Source organism: Rhincodon typus, chromosome 3 (genome assembly GCF_021869965.1).
Source record: "Rhincodon typus isolate 14 chromosome 3, sRhiTyp1.1, whole genome shotgun sequence".
Taxonomy (NCBI): Eukaryota; Metazoa; Chordata; class Chondrichthyes; order Orectolobiformes; family Rhincodontidae; genus Rhincodon; species Rhincodon typus.
This window is the reverse complement of record NC_063334.1, coordinates 98,058,622-98,074,016: the sequence shown is the minus strand read 5'-3', so window position 1 is coordinate 98,074,016 and position 15,395 is coordinate 98,058,622. Positions and strand designations below refer to the sequence as shown.

Genomic DNA, 15,395 nt, shown 5'->3' with positions numbered 1-15,395 from the left:
GGCGACTGTCTGTGTGGAGTTTGCATGTTCTCCCTGTGTCTCTGGCTTCCTCCCACAGCCCAAAGATGTGCAGTTTAGGTGGATTGGCCATACTAAATTGCCGGTAGTGTTCAAAGATGTGTAGATTAGATGAGTTTTGCAGGGTGGGTCTAGGTGGGATGCTCTGAGGGTCAGTGTGGAGTTGCTGGCTTGAAGGGCCTGTTTCCACACAGTAAGGGTTCTATGAAATGTGGAAAATTGCCTCAGTATGTCTGGTACACAAAAGTTGATAAATCCAACCCAGCCAATTAACACCACATCAGTCTAATTTCGATCATCGGTAAAATGATGGAAGCAATCATCTACAGAACTACCAAGCAACACTTGTTTAGCAACAATCTGCACATTGACATTCAGCTCCTAACCTCATTACATCCTTGGTTTAAACATGGACAAAACAGCTGAATTCTGGAGGTGAGGTGAGAGAGACTGCCCTTAAGACCAAAGTTGCATTTGACTGAGTGTGGCATCAAGGAGCCCTAGCAAAACTGGAATCAATGGGAGTGAGGGGAAAGCTCTCCATTGGTTTGGGCCATACCCAGCACAAAGAAAACTAGTTCTAGTTGATGGAAATCGGTTATCCCAGCCCTAGGATATCTCCACAAGAGTTCATTGGCTTAAACATTTATAATAACCTCCTCCATTACTGTATAGGGTCAAAAGTGAGGATGTTTGCTGATGGCATGCAAACTGTTTAGCACCATTTACAGCTCCTCAGTTAGTGAGTCAATCAATGTCCAAGTGCAACAAGACTCTACAAAAAAGATTGAACTGATAACTAGCAATAAGTAACACGACAGACAAATGCCAGGCATTCTCTCCAACGAGAGAATCTAATCATTGTACCTTGACATTCAATGGCATCACCATTGCTGAATTTCCTATTATTAACACATGGTGCTTAGCATTGGCCAAAAACTCAACTGGACTAACCATACAAATAGAGTAGCAACATGAGCAGGTCAAAGGGTAAGAAACCTGCTGTGAGTTACACGCTTCATGACTTCCCAAGGCCTGGTCATCATCTATGTGGCAGAAGTCAGGAGTGTGATGGAATACTCACTACTTGCCTGGATGACTGCAGCTCCAACAATACTCAAGGTGCTTGACACCATCCAGGACAAAGCACTTGTTTAATTGGCACCATATCCACAGACATCCACCACTGATACTTAGTAACACCAGTGTGTATCATCTACAATTGTATAAAACAAAGAACTGCAGATTCTGGAGGTTTGAAACCAAAAGAATGCTGGCAAAACTCAGCAGGTCTGGCAGCTTCTATGGGGAGAGAAACCGAGCGAATATTTCAAGTCCAGTGAGTCTTCATCAGAACTAATGACAGTTCAGAAAGGGTGGTAATTATGCTGAAGACAAGGTTCGGGGTGTTTGGAGAGAGGTGAGCAGCTAAGTGGAGACAGAGCCCAGAGGGAAATGAAGAAGGAGGTAAATGAGGAGATTATTGACAGTAAGCCAAGACAGGAAAGAAGCTGTGATAATGAGAGCTGAGAGGAGGAGAGAATGGGCAGGTTGTGCTGAAAGCCTTCCATGTCATAACAGGACCAGGGTGTGGGGGTGGGTAAAAAAACATGGAAGGATGAAGTCAGGCTCTAAAGTTATTGAACTCAATGTTGATCCTAGAGACTGCAGGATCCCCGAGCTGAAAATGAGATGTTGTTCTTCCAGCTTGTACTGAGGCTCACTGGGACACTGCAGCAGGCCCGAGAGAGAAATGTTGGCCAGGAAACCCAGTGGTGTTTTGATGTGTTGGTGCAGCAGGTAACTGGAACCTCGGGGTTATTTTTACAGACAGCATGTAGGTGTTCTGCAAAGCGGTCATTCAGTCTGTAGAGGAGATCACATTGTGAGTAGTGAATACAGTGGACTAGATTGAGTGAAGTGCAGATAAATCTCTGCTTCACTTGGAAGGTATGTCTGGGGCCTTGGATAGTGAGAAGGGAGGAAGTAAATGATTGCATGGATATGTGGGGGGTGTTCGAAGAGGCGGAGAAGTGGGCCAGGGTGTCCCGGAGGGAATAATCCTTGCAGACAAGAGGGGAAAATATATTTGGTAATGGCAAGGTGCTGGAGGTGAACTAAAAAGTAGCTATGATCCTTTGGATGTGGAGGCTGGTGGGATAGTAAGTGAGGACCGGGGAACACTATTACTGTTGTGAGAGGGAAGAGATGGAGTGATGACTGAAGTGTAAGAGATAAGTCGGACACTGTTAAGGGTTCTGTCAACCGTAGTGCTGGGGAATACTTGGTTGATGAAAGAGGTGAATGTTTCAGAGTCTCACATCTCACCCTGCTGAAGGTGGCATCATTGGGACAGACACAATGGAGGAACTGGGAGAATGGAAGAGAGTCTTTACAGAAGCAGGATGTGAGGATGTACAATCCAGGTAACTGTGATACTCGATGGATATCAGTGGCCAGCCTATCCCCAGAAATGGAAACAGAGATGTCGAGAAGGGAAGGGAGGAGTCAATAATGGATCAGGTAAAGGTGAAAGCCAGGTGATAATTGGAAGTGAAATTGATAAACATTTCCAATTCCAGGTGAGAGAGGGAAGTAGCAGTGATGATGTCATTGAGGTACTGGAGAAAGAATTTGGATGGGCGCTGGAGTAGGACCAGAACAAGGAACATTCCATGTATCCTACAAAGAGACAGGCATAACTGGTGCCCATGCCAGGTACCCATGGCCATACCTTTGACCTGAAGAAAATGGGATGAGCTAAAGGAGAAGTTGTTCAAAGTGAGGACGAGCTCAGCAAGGCAGAGTTTGTTGAGGGTGGATAGAAAAAATTCAGGCCTGCATAAATATCACATTTTCCTAGTCGCTATCAGTTCTGCTGAAGAGTCACCAGACTCAAAACATTAACTGTGCTTCCTCCCCACAGATGCTGCCAGGCCTACTGAGTTTTGCCAACAAGATGCAAGTTACACTACAAAGATCACAAAGGATCCTTAAACAGCACTTTCTAGACCCATGAATACTATCATATAGAAGACGAACAGTAAACAAAATATAGGGACACCATCACTTGCAAGCTCCCATCGAAGCCACTCACCATCCGTAATTGGCACTATATCACCATACCTTCAAAGTCACTGGATTAAAGTCATGAATCTTCCTCCCTAACAATGCTGTGGGTATAACTACACAATATGGACTGCAGCAATTCAAGAATGCAGTTTATCATCACCTTCTCATGGGCAAGAAGGGATGGGCAATAAATGCTCGTCCTGCCAATGACACCGTATATCATGAATGAATTAAAAAAACCTTACTTTATCTATATTTAATATGTAATATTTGGGAAGATAAATGTAACAATAATAATTTAGTTATCATTAAACAGATATTAGTAATAAATTGAAATATCTGGTATTTTCCTATTGTTGGATTTTTTTTTGCAAACTATTTCCCAATCATGATCTGAATTGAAATTCAGAAGTAAGAATTGAAATAGCATACCTGGAGGTAAAGGAGACAATCAACTAGGTAGTGAGAGGAGAAGCAGCAGAAGTCTATTGATTGACTGGAGAGTCTGGTGGGAGAAAAGAAAAGCATTCAGAGTGTTATATTTATACTTCCCCCAAAAAACTCTACATTTTGAGGAAATGTGAGTAAAGTTGAATTATCTTGTCTTCATAGTCAACACTTCCCGGGATTTTTCCACAAAGCAACCTTTTTAAACTAAAATTACACTTAGGAGAATTTCTTATCTTCACAGATAATATTTGATTTCCAATGGAATTTGAATTCTGCTAGTGAATTGGACCATTTGGATCTATTTTTCAACATAAGCAGAAATGTTAAAAAAAGGAACAAAAATGACTTCAGAAAAAATATCCATGACACCTGTGGAATAAATTGAATAAGAAATGCTTTTTCTGCCACTATTCAAAGAAATTTACAACTCTTTCAGATTTGAGGTCCCTGCAATATTTCAAAGACTAAAAGTAGTTTATAAAATCAAAACTTACAGGAAACTTAGGAAAAATGTGGATATTGGAAATAACAGAAGTTCCAGCTATCATCAAACTGTGCCCCAATTACTTGTTGCCATACAATGAAAAGAATGAACTGTTTGAAATGTTGTTGTTTCGGGTCGGCACCCTTCTTCAGAAATGGCCCTGACACGAAACATCAACTTTCCTGCTCCCCTGATGCTGCCTGGCCTGCTGTGCTGCTCCAGCTCCACACTGTGTTATCTCTGACTCCAGCATCTGCAGTTCTTACTATCTCTGTTTGAAATGTTGTGGTCTTTTAGGTATTGATTTATTAAATTACACTAAGATGTGATTTTGTTAGCCTGGCATGATTTCCCCACTATCAACATCCTAGGGGGTTATCATTGGCCAAAGCAGAACTGGACTAGCCACATAAATAAAGTGGTTAGAAGAGCAGGTCAGAGGCTAGGAATCAGCGAGTAACTCACTTCTTGACTCCCTTTGCCCTGTCCACAAGGCACAAGTCAGCAGCATGATGGAATACTCCTCACTTGCCTGGATGGGTGTAGCTCTAACAACACTCAAGAAGCTTGACACCATCCAGGACAAAGCAGTCCACTTGATTGGCACCGCACTCACAAGCATCCTCTCCCTCTACCATCAATGCTCAGTTGCAGCAGTGTGCACTATCTACAAGATACACTGCAGAAATTTACCAAAGACCCTCAGAGAGCATCTTCCAAACACATGACCACTTCCATTTAGAAGGACAAAGGCAGCAGATATGTGGGAACACCAACACCTGTATGATCCCCTCCAAGTCACTCATCATCCTGACTTGTCACTGGGTCAAAATCCTTCACTGTCACTGGGTCAAAATCCTGGAATTCCATTCCTAATGACATTTTTGGTGAACCACTGCAGTCCACCTGCTGTGGGTTGAAGAATGCAGCTCACTACCACATTCTCAGGGGCAATTAGGGACAGGCAATAAATCCTGGCCAGCCAGCAACACCCACATCCCACAAATGAATTAAACAACAAATTGTTGATCATGACAACCTGCATGTTATAGGTTCAAATACATGCCATGCCTACTGGTTAAATTATGTCATGTTTTGAAATCTGGCAGAGGAGTTGATGAGAGAAAGAGGTTTGAATCAGGCCAGTTTGGCATGCTATTTCTACACAATTGCCTATTGCAGTAAAACAGTGTCATGGAAGAGGTGGCATTATATTTCCCGATAGGAACCTCCTCAAGTCATTGCCAAATGGCATCAAATGTTTCTCAAACAATCACAGGGTATTCCATATTACACCAAATGCACCAAAGAACAGCTGTTTGTCAACTCTTCATTGAATCTTACCAGTGTAAATTTGTCTACTCCCATTCCATAATCTGTGTAGCTTTTTTTAAAATCCAATAGGTGTCATACCAGAGTAACTGGATGAAACTATACTTTGGAAACATTGAAAATACACCAGACACAGTTAGTGGAATTTTCTTATAAACCGGTGATATACTTATATTAATGTAGCACATTATCAGCTTGTCTGATAGAACTGTGGAAAGCCACCTGTTTGTTGTAGGGCTCCCAAAGTCAGTTTTAAGATAGGACGCTCCTCTGTACTAAAAACAATGATTAAAAAACACTTTAAATGCCTATCTGGGAATAACACTATCAAAGTTAAAACAGTCCAATGGGAAAAATTGAGTGACAGGGCCAATTACTTGCAGTGAATGCCAAAATTTTTAATTTAATCTATTCTACAGCTGTATAGGTAAAATGTCCTTAATCTATGTTGTACTTTTTAATTACTGTTATCTATGGCTTACTAATGACAATATAATTATCTCTATTGGACTATATCTAAAACAGCATTGTATAAGGTATGCAGGATTAAAAACACAAAGTGTAACACTAGTTTGTTTCATTTCTAATTGAAGATCTCCTTTACACCCAAAGGAATTGGCTGCCTTGTTTTTAACAGATGTTGAATTTCAGCACGCTGGACAGCTCCAGGGTCTCCGGGGAGCTACTACACTGCCTCAGCCTCCGAGACTTGCTTTTCAACTGTTAAACTATTACAAACCACACATCAAATTGAAAACGGAAGTCCATAACAATTGGCAACATGCACATTAATTGTTTTAAAATCAGAATGTAAAGTTCAGGGCAAGACTTCACACACCTAAAGCACTTAATTGCCACACGTACTCATGTACACGGAATGCAGAGTCTGCAAGTGACTTGTGAATAAGGATTGTAGTATCATTTAAAGGGCTACTTCCCTTAACTAGCTGGGGGTTTTTTCCCTTATAACTGTTGGTGCCAATTTTGCTGAGTGGTGAGAAAAACGTAAAATGTTCTCAGGACCATACACTAGAATTTTCCTATTGATAAGGGTATCTTGGATGTGCTGTTTTATTGTTGGAGGAGGTTTAATAGAGGTAGGTGTCAATTTTGAAGCTGATACAAGCTTCCTCCAAGATCCAATAGGCAGCCTAAATGAAAGCATGAATCTTACATCAAAAGCTTATGTTTGGCCTGAATGTTATACCACAGTTACGAACTGACCAGTTTAGTTTCAGACTGCTGCCAAGGAGAGAGATAGAGTTAGTCACTATGGAATGGATTTTGAATTTTGGGGTCGAAGGTGATAGCTTCAGTGTTCCTAATTTAGTTGGAGGAAATTTCTGCACATCCACTACTGGTCATTAAGTAAGTAGTCTGACAATTCAGTAACAGTGCAATAGTCAAGAAAGGTGCGATAGAGTTAGATGAATTAGATTACATGTGAAAACGAAGGTGGTATTCTTGGATGGTGTTGCTGGTGGGCAGCATCATGACTAGAATTAAGAAAGATAAATGGATTTATCCTATCTAGGATTGCCAGAGGTAAAAAGGTACAGGAGTGGGAAGTAAAACCATCACAAACGATACTCTGCCTCGATAGGAATGGAACTAAGTGAGGGCCGTGCACCCAGCTGGTTAACAGTAGAGACACATTGAATGAGGAAGGAGTATCAGCTGCATCAAAGGCTGCAGCCCAGTAAGGAAGGAGAAGCAAACATTTACTTTTGTCAGAATCACACAGATGTCAATTCTGACTTTAATAAGAACCATTTAGGTTCTGTCTGAAAAGCTGGTGAGAATTGAAAATGGAGCTCTAGGAAAGCTGAGTGTAGAATCAGGAGGCAAGAACTTCAGACAGGAAGGAAGGCTGGAGATGGGGCACTGGTTTGCAAGAATGAAGAAATACAAAGAGTTTTTCTTTGAGGGAGAGGTGATGAAAATAGATTTAAAAGGAAGACAAATGGCACTTGAAGATGGAGCCATTAAAAATAGTTGAGGTCCAGGAGACGCTCCCTAGAATTTCTAGCCTTGAACCCACTCTTATACCCACAGTATTTATATGGCTGATTCAACTCAGTTTCTGCTCAATGGCAACCCCTACGATACTTGGTAGTGGTGGATTCAGCAATCATAATGCCATTGAATGTCAAGAGGAAACAGTTCTCCCAATCTGGAGATGGTCATTGCTGGCACTTGTATGGTACAAATGTAAATTTGTCACCTATCGGCCCAAGGCTCAATGTTGTCCAGGTATTGGTGCATACTGACATGACTGCTTCAGTATCTAAGGAGTCAAAAATAATATGGAACATTGTGCATTCATCTTTGATGATGGAGGGAAAGCCATTGATGAAGCAGCTGAATATCGTTGCACCTAGGCTGCTGTTCAGAGGGCCACTGTGGACTCAATGAGCCAAATGGCCTGCTTCCACACTGTAGGGGTTCTATGATATCCTGAGGAATTCAGGATTTGAAGCGGTTTCCTTCCAACAACAACAACAACTACTACTACTACTATTTTCCATTGCACTAGGTATAACTTGAACCAGCAGAGTTTTTCACCTGATTCCCATTGACTGAAGTCTTGCTAGGCTCCCTTGAGGGCATAGTTAGTCAAATGCTGCCTTAATATCAAAGGCACTCACTCTAAACTGCCCTCCCAAGTTCAGTTCTTTTGTCCATGTTTAAACCAAGATTGCAATAAAGGGTAGGAGCCGAGTGGCCCTGATGGGACTGAAACTGAGTGTTAGTGACATGGGTTATTGCTGTGTAAATGTTGCTAGATAGCACATCTTCCATCACTTTGCTGATGATCAAAAGGAGGCCGATGGGGTGATAATTAGTCAGATTGGATTTATTGTATTTATTTTACACAGAACATACCTGGACAATTTTACACATTATTGGCTAGATGCCAGTGTTGTAATTGTTCTGGAACAGCTTGGATAGGGGTGCAGCTAGTTCCAATGCTCAAGTCCTTAGTATTATAGTTGAAATGTTGTCAGGGCCCACAGCATTTGTAGTATCCAGTATCTCCTACTGTTTCTTGATATCACACGGAATTAGTCAAATTATCTGAAGATTGGCATTTGTGATGTTGGGGAACTGAGGAGGACGACGAAATGGAACATCCATTTGACACATCCAGCTGAAGACTGTCTTTTGCCTGCAGTACTAGGTGCCCGCATTTTTGAAAATGGAGATATTTGTGGAACCCCCACCTCATGTTAGTTATTTAATTATCTACCACCATTCAAAGCTGGTTGTGGAAAAAGTGCAGAACTTAGATTTCATCGATGCATTGGACAATTCCCACAATGAATTGTGCATTGAAGAGTCTGTGCAAGAAGTCCTGTGTTGTAGATTCACTAGGTGCCTCATTTCTTAGATACTGGAATGACATTCTGCACTCTTCACTGAACTAGTTGATCCCTTGGCTTGATGGGAATGGTAGATGGGAGGCAATGCTAGGCTATGAGGTTACAGGCTATGATTGAATTCTGCTCTGGCTGATGTCCCACAGCATCTCATGGATGTCCAGTTTTAATCTGTAAGGCCTGGTTCAAAATCAATCCTATTTAGCGCAGGGGTCATGCCACATAACACAATGAAGTTCTTGCTTAGCGTGATGACAGGGATTGTGCTGTCAGATCCATTAGAGTGAGAGAAAGATTTGATTCTAGAGCAAGTTATTCAAATGCTGAGTGAAGCAGAAGTCCAGAAGCCACAAAAAAAGAGATGATGAACCTTATTATAGGTGGTCAGGAGAATCTATTCAGTTCTTAGAATGCAAATATCATAAAGCTACAAGTGTGGAGCCAACACAGAGAGTAAACCAGTCAGCACATACCAAAAGCTAACATCAATGCTGCATGCAAGGAAACCTCAGAGGCACAGTAGATTCTGCAAACCAGTAAATTATTTTCAGACGATGGAATAGGACAGTTACAGAGCAACAAAAGTTTAAACAGCTGCTCATACGGAAAAGGTAGTGAGGTGGAATAGTTTACATTAGAAGGGAAGACATAAATATTCTGAGAGGAAATAGGTTATTGAGATTTTTGACAAGAAGATATCTATGTCTGTTACCAACTCATCAATTTTAAGGTTATACAATACTGAGTGTTACCATTATTATCAGAAGATAATGGATACAACTACATTAGAACATAGAACAGTACAGCACAGTACAGGCCCTTTGGCCCACGATGTTGTGCTGAACTTTTACCCGAAACCTAAGGTCTATCTAACCTCCACCCCCACCTTATACTATCATCCATATGCCTATCTAATAGCCGGTTAAATGCCCCTAAATGAGGCCGACTCCACCACCCTCTCCGGCAATGCATTCCACGCCCCTACCACTCTCTGAGTAAAGAACCTACCTCTGACGTCTCCCCGATATCTACATACTTTCACTTTAAAATTATGTCCCCTTGTAAAAGCTACCTCCACCCTAGGAAAAAGTCTCTGGCTGTCTACTCTATCTATACCTTTGATCATTTTGTACACCTCTATCAAGTCACCTCTCATCCTTCATCGTTCTAAAGAGAAAAGCCCTAGCTCTCTCAACCTTTCCTCGTTAGACCTTCCCTCCATTCCAGGCAACATCCTGGTAAATCTCCTCTGCACCTTTTCCAATGCTTCCACATCTTTCCTGTAATGAGGTGACCAGAACTGGACACAATACTCCAGATGTGGCCGAACCAGGCTTTTGTATAGCTGGAGCATAACTTCACGACTCTTGAACTCAATCCCTCTATTAATGAAAGCTAACACACCATACACCTTCTTAACAACTCTATCCACCTGGGTGGCAGCTTTCAGGGAACTGTGAACATGAACCCCAAGATCCCTCTGCTCCTCCACACTGCCAAGAATCTTTCCGTTAACCCTGTATTCTGCTTTCAAGTTTGTCCTTCCAAAATGAATCACCTCACACTTTTCAGGGTTAACCGCCATCTGCCACTTCTCAGCCCAGTTCTGCATCCTGTCAATGTCCCTTTGTAACCTAGAACAGCCGTCCGCACTATCCACAACGTGACCCACCTTCGTATCGTCCACGAACTTGCTAATCCACCCTTCCATTCCTACATCCAAATCATTTACAAAAATCACAAATAGAAGAGGACCCAGAACAGATCCTTGTGGTACACCACTCGTAACAGAGCACCATGTTGAATATTTTCCGTCCACTACCACCCTTTGCCTTCTAAGGGTCAGCCAATTCTGAATCCAATCTGCCACATTTCCCCCTATCCCATGCCTCCTTACCTTCTGCATGAGCCTACCATGGGGAACCTTATCAAACGCCTTACTTAAATCCATGTATACCACATCCACTGCTCTACCTTCATCCACGTGTTTGGTCACCTCTTCAAAGAATTCAATAAGGTTTGTGAGGCATGATCTACCCCTCACAAATCCATGCTGACTATCACGAATCAAACTGTACCTTTCCAAGTGATCATAAATCCTGCCTCTCAGAGCTCTTTCCAATAATTTTCCCACCACTGACATAAGACTAACTGGTCTGTAATTTCCGGGTTATCCCTGCTCCCTTTTTTGAACAAGGGAATGACGTTTGCCTCTTTCCAATCTTCCGGCACTATACCCATGGACAATGAGGATGAAAAGATCATCGCCAAAGGCCCTGCGATCTCATCCCTTGCTTCCCATAGAATCCTTGGATAAATCCCATCAGGCCCGGGGTACTTATCTATCTTCAACTTCCTCAGAATTCCTAGCACATCTTCTTTACTAACATCAACCTCCTCCAGCTGACCTGCCTGTTTCACAACGTCCTCCTCTACAACTAGGTCCCTCTCAGTTGTGAATACTGACGAAAAGTATTCATTAAGGACCTCTCCATTCTCTTTAGGCTCTGTGCACAAATTCCCTTTACAATCCTTGATCGGCCCTACCCTTTCTCTGGTCATTCTCTTGTTCTGCACATACGTGTAAAAAGCCTTGGAATTTTCCTTGATCCTATCTGCCAAGGTTTTCTCATGCCCCCTTATAGCTCTCCTAAGCCCTTTCTTCAGCTCCTTCCTGGCTAACTTGTATCCCTCTGGAGCCTTTTCCGTTCCTCTTTTCCTAAGCCTTATATAAGCATCCTTCTTCCTCTTAACCAGTCGTTCGACCTCTCTCGAGAACCACGGCTCCCTCACTCGACCGCATCTTCCCTGCCTGCTAAGGACAAACATATCGAGCACATGCAGTATGCATTCCTTAAACAATCTCCACATTTCTGTGATGCTCTTCCTTGACAGCATCTGTTCCCAATTTATGTTACCCAGTTCTTGCCTAACTGAATTGTAACTACCCTTCCCCCAGTTATAAACTTTACCCTGCCGTATGTACCTATCCTTATCCTTGACTATCGTGAAAGAAACAGAGTTATGATCACTACCGCCAAAATGCTCTCCTACCAACAGGTCTAACACTTGGCCCGGTTCATTGCCAAGCACCAAATCCAAAGTCGCCTCTCCTCGTGTTGGTCTATCTACATACTGTGTCAGGAATCCTTCCTGAACGCACTGGACAAAATCTGCTCCATCTAAACCATTACAACTAAAATGTTTCCAATCAATATTTGGAAAGTTGAAGTCACGCATGACTACAACCCTGTGACTTCTGCACTTTTCCAGTATCTGCCTCCCAATCCGCTCCTCTACTTCTCTGCAACTATTAGGGGGTCTGTAAAAAACCCCCAACAAAGTGACTGCTCCTTTCTTGTTCCTGACCTCAACCCAAACTGACTCTGTAGACATATCATTCTCGAACTGCCTTTCAGTAGCTGCTATACTCACCCTGACTTGCAATGCCACTCCCCCACCTTTTTTTACACCCTCCCTATTTCTTTTAAAGCATCTAAATCCCGGAACTTCCAACATCCATTCCTCTCCCTGAGATACCCAAGTTTCTGTAATGGCCACAACATCGTAGTTCCAAGTACCGACCCATGCTCTAAGTTCATCCACTTTATTTCTGATACTTCTTGCATTGAAGTATACACACCTCAAACCATCTCAGTGTCCGCAACTATGCTCCATCGACCGCATTTCTTTATAAACCACCTCAATCCCTGTTGTGTCTGTTGGAAGGCTGAATACCTCATCCTCTGAATTATAAATCCGGTTCCCCATCCCCTGCCAAACTATCCCGTATAGCTCGAGCAAACCTCCCTCCCAGGATATTTGTGCCCTTCCGGTTCAGGTGCAACCCGTCCTTACCGTACAGGTCCCACCTTCCCCAGAATGTGCTCCAATTATCCACATAATGGAAGCCCTCCCTCCTACACCAGCCCTGTAGCCACGTGTTTAGCTGCACTCTCTCCCCATTTCTTACTTCGTTATCACGTGGCACTGGTAGTAATCCAGAGATAACTACCCTGTTTGTCCTGGACTTCAGCTTCCAACCTAATTCCCTGTACTCGTTTTTCACATTCTCAGTCCTTTTTCTACCTATGTCATGTCCAGGAGGTTTACCTCTTAAGATTAAGGTTATACTTAAGCAATTCTACAAACAAAGGGTGGCAAATCCATAATCAAGAATTATTATTTTTCACATGAAAACTGACCTCAATTTTCTTCAAATGTCAGAATGAGTTAAGCTAGTTAAAGTCAAGAAACAATTACTTGAATCACAAACAGTCATGCCAAATTTGTTCAAGGAACAGACAGTTGTGCCACAAATGTTCCAGGAACAGCCAGTCAATGAAAAATAAATCAAGTAAATTTTGGTCAAGGAACAATCGTTCAAGGGACAATGGGTAGAAGATTTCATAGTGGTTTCTAGACTCAGAGCAAAACTCACTGAATACTACAGCAATACTAATGAGATAATAAATGACACTCAGTCATAAGTCCTTAAAGATGAAGGGCAGTTAATAAAGCCTACCATCTCCTAGGCTTTACTAATAGGGGCAACAAAGACGTTATGTTGAATTGATATAAAACACAGCTCAGCATCAGCTGAAGTAATGTATACAGTTCTGCATGCCACACCTTTGGAAGTCTGTGAAGGTATTGAAGAGAGTGCAAAAGACATTTATGTGAATGATTGCAAATGTTCAGTTCTGAATATAAACAGGAGAAACCGACTGTTCTTCTTGGAAAAAAGACTGAGAGGAGATCGGATTTAAATGTTCAACATTGTGAAAGGTGTGAACAGAGTAAATAGGGAGAAAATGTTCCCACTCATGAGAGGATGGAAAATTAGAAGGGCACGGATGTTAAAGTAATTAATGAAAGCAGTAAAAGTGATACAAAGGAAAGCTTTTTTATGCAATGAGGGCTTAGGGTCTGGGATACACTGCTTGAGATGGTGGTGGAGGCACTAAGTGAAATGGTCATGTTGACTGGGACAGACATGAAGAGCTGAATGTCTTCCATTCATACAGTGGTAATTCTGCGATTCAGGATTACAGGTATCATTTGTATGGCCAGCTTTGATGACAAAGTGTAATTTGTTCTGAAGAAGGGTTGCTGGACTCAAAGCAGTAACTTGTTTTCTTCTCACAGATGCTGCCAGACCTGCTGAGTTTTCCCAGCAATTTCTGTTTTTGTTTCTGCTTTCCAGCATCCACTATTCTTTGGCTGTTTGTTTGAATCAGTTGCCCTAAAGAGCAACAGCAATCCAGCCTTGCCTATTTTGGTGAGCGCAGCCAGATTTTAGGCACATCTCACAGCTCCCTGGATGCTTTTAAGGCAGATGTACCTTTACGGTACAAAAGCCCACCTCTAACAGCTGCCAACCAACATTACTCACACCTATGTGATATGTGACAAGAGGAAACTAGGATCAGAAATGTCTCAGCAAGTACTAGGGAGGTAGCCATTGGTAAGGATTGGGGCGTGGATTATAATCATTGGAGCAGCCATTTGACACCAGGAAGCCCGTCCAGGATCACAGGTTGCCTTAGATGGGGCCTCCCTTAAAGAGCCCACAGGTAGGCAGTCAGGGTTCTCCACATGGCTTTCCAAGATCATCAACAGCATTAGGAATGAGACCATTTGTTCGCTAGTTAAGTGGAACAACCAGTCTACAAGCAGGAGGGCTACCTTCACATTACTGATCATTTTTGTGCGGACTTCGTGGGTGTGCTCATGGGGAAGGAGAAATAGTCCTCAAATATACTGATCCCTCTCATAAACATTCATATGTTTAAGAGGTTTGAATGGAATGCTTGACTGTTCAATCTCTGAAAATTTCTGTGATATAGGTGTTATGCTTATTTCTCACGCATAAAACAGATTCTAAAACATCCCACATACCAGGCAGATGTTGCAATTTGTTAAAAGTCAATAAAGGAAGAGGCAGCTAGGATTCACATTCACTATTTTCATATCCAAACAAGGGGCCTTATTGATAAACTCATTGCTAAAAAAGTTTCTTTAGAGTCTCTAGACACAATACTGAATTCAACAATTTCAAATCCTAACTCTTGTTGTGTGGACTTATGCCCACATCCATGTGTTAGGGTTCAAGACAGACACTGACCAAAAAAAAGACAAGAACAAGAACTGGCTTCAGACCTGCGTGACATCATAACATGGTTTATCACATATTAAGATTAAATACTACAATACATGGTCTTCAGAGATGTACCGAGCCCTAACCTTCCTGTTCCATATTAGAAGATTATTCTCTCCATGTGTTTCTTTCATTTTTTTTTCTTAACTCTGTCCACACTGTGCTATTTATACAAAGTGAGGAGCAGGTCCATGACATCATCACAAATTTACTACAGATTCTTAAAGCTCTTACACAACAATAACGAGAGCCCACTCTTTTTTCATCGATAGCTGTTAGAAATGATTCTATTAACCCATTTACATCTTCTTTAGTTCTATATTTTGTTCCTAGTTTTGTTATCACTCCATTTTGCCCTGCTCCTGCATCCCTTTGTTATTAAAAACCAAAAGAACTGCGGATGCTGTAAATCAGGGACAAAAACAAAGTTGCTAGAAAAGCTCAGCAGGTCTGGCAGCATCTGTGAAGGAAAAAACAGTTAATGTTTCGGGTCCAGTGA

General features: G+C 42.0%; 1 protein-coding gene across 1 annotated transcript in view; it reads right to left on the bottom strand.

Annotated features, from left to right (window-relative positions):
- The window catches only part of sv2ca (synaptic vesicle glycoprotein 2Ca), a 179,537-nt gene that overhangs the window by 131,106 nt on the left and 33,036 nt on the right, over positions 1-15,395 (bottom strand). The window contains exon 2 of the mRNA XM_048595034.1: positions 3,523-3,595. The gene's annotated coding sequence lies outside the window, so the exon portion shown is untranslated. The remainder of the gene's footprint in view (positions 1-3,522; positions 3,596-15,395) is intronic.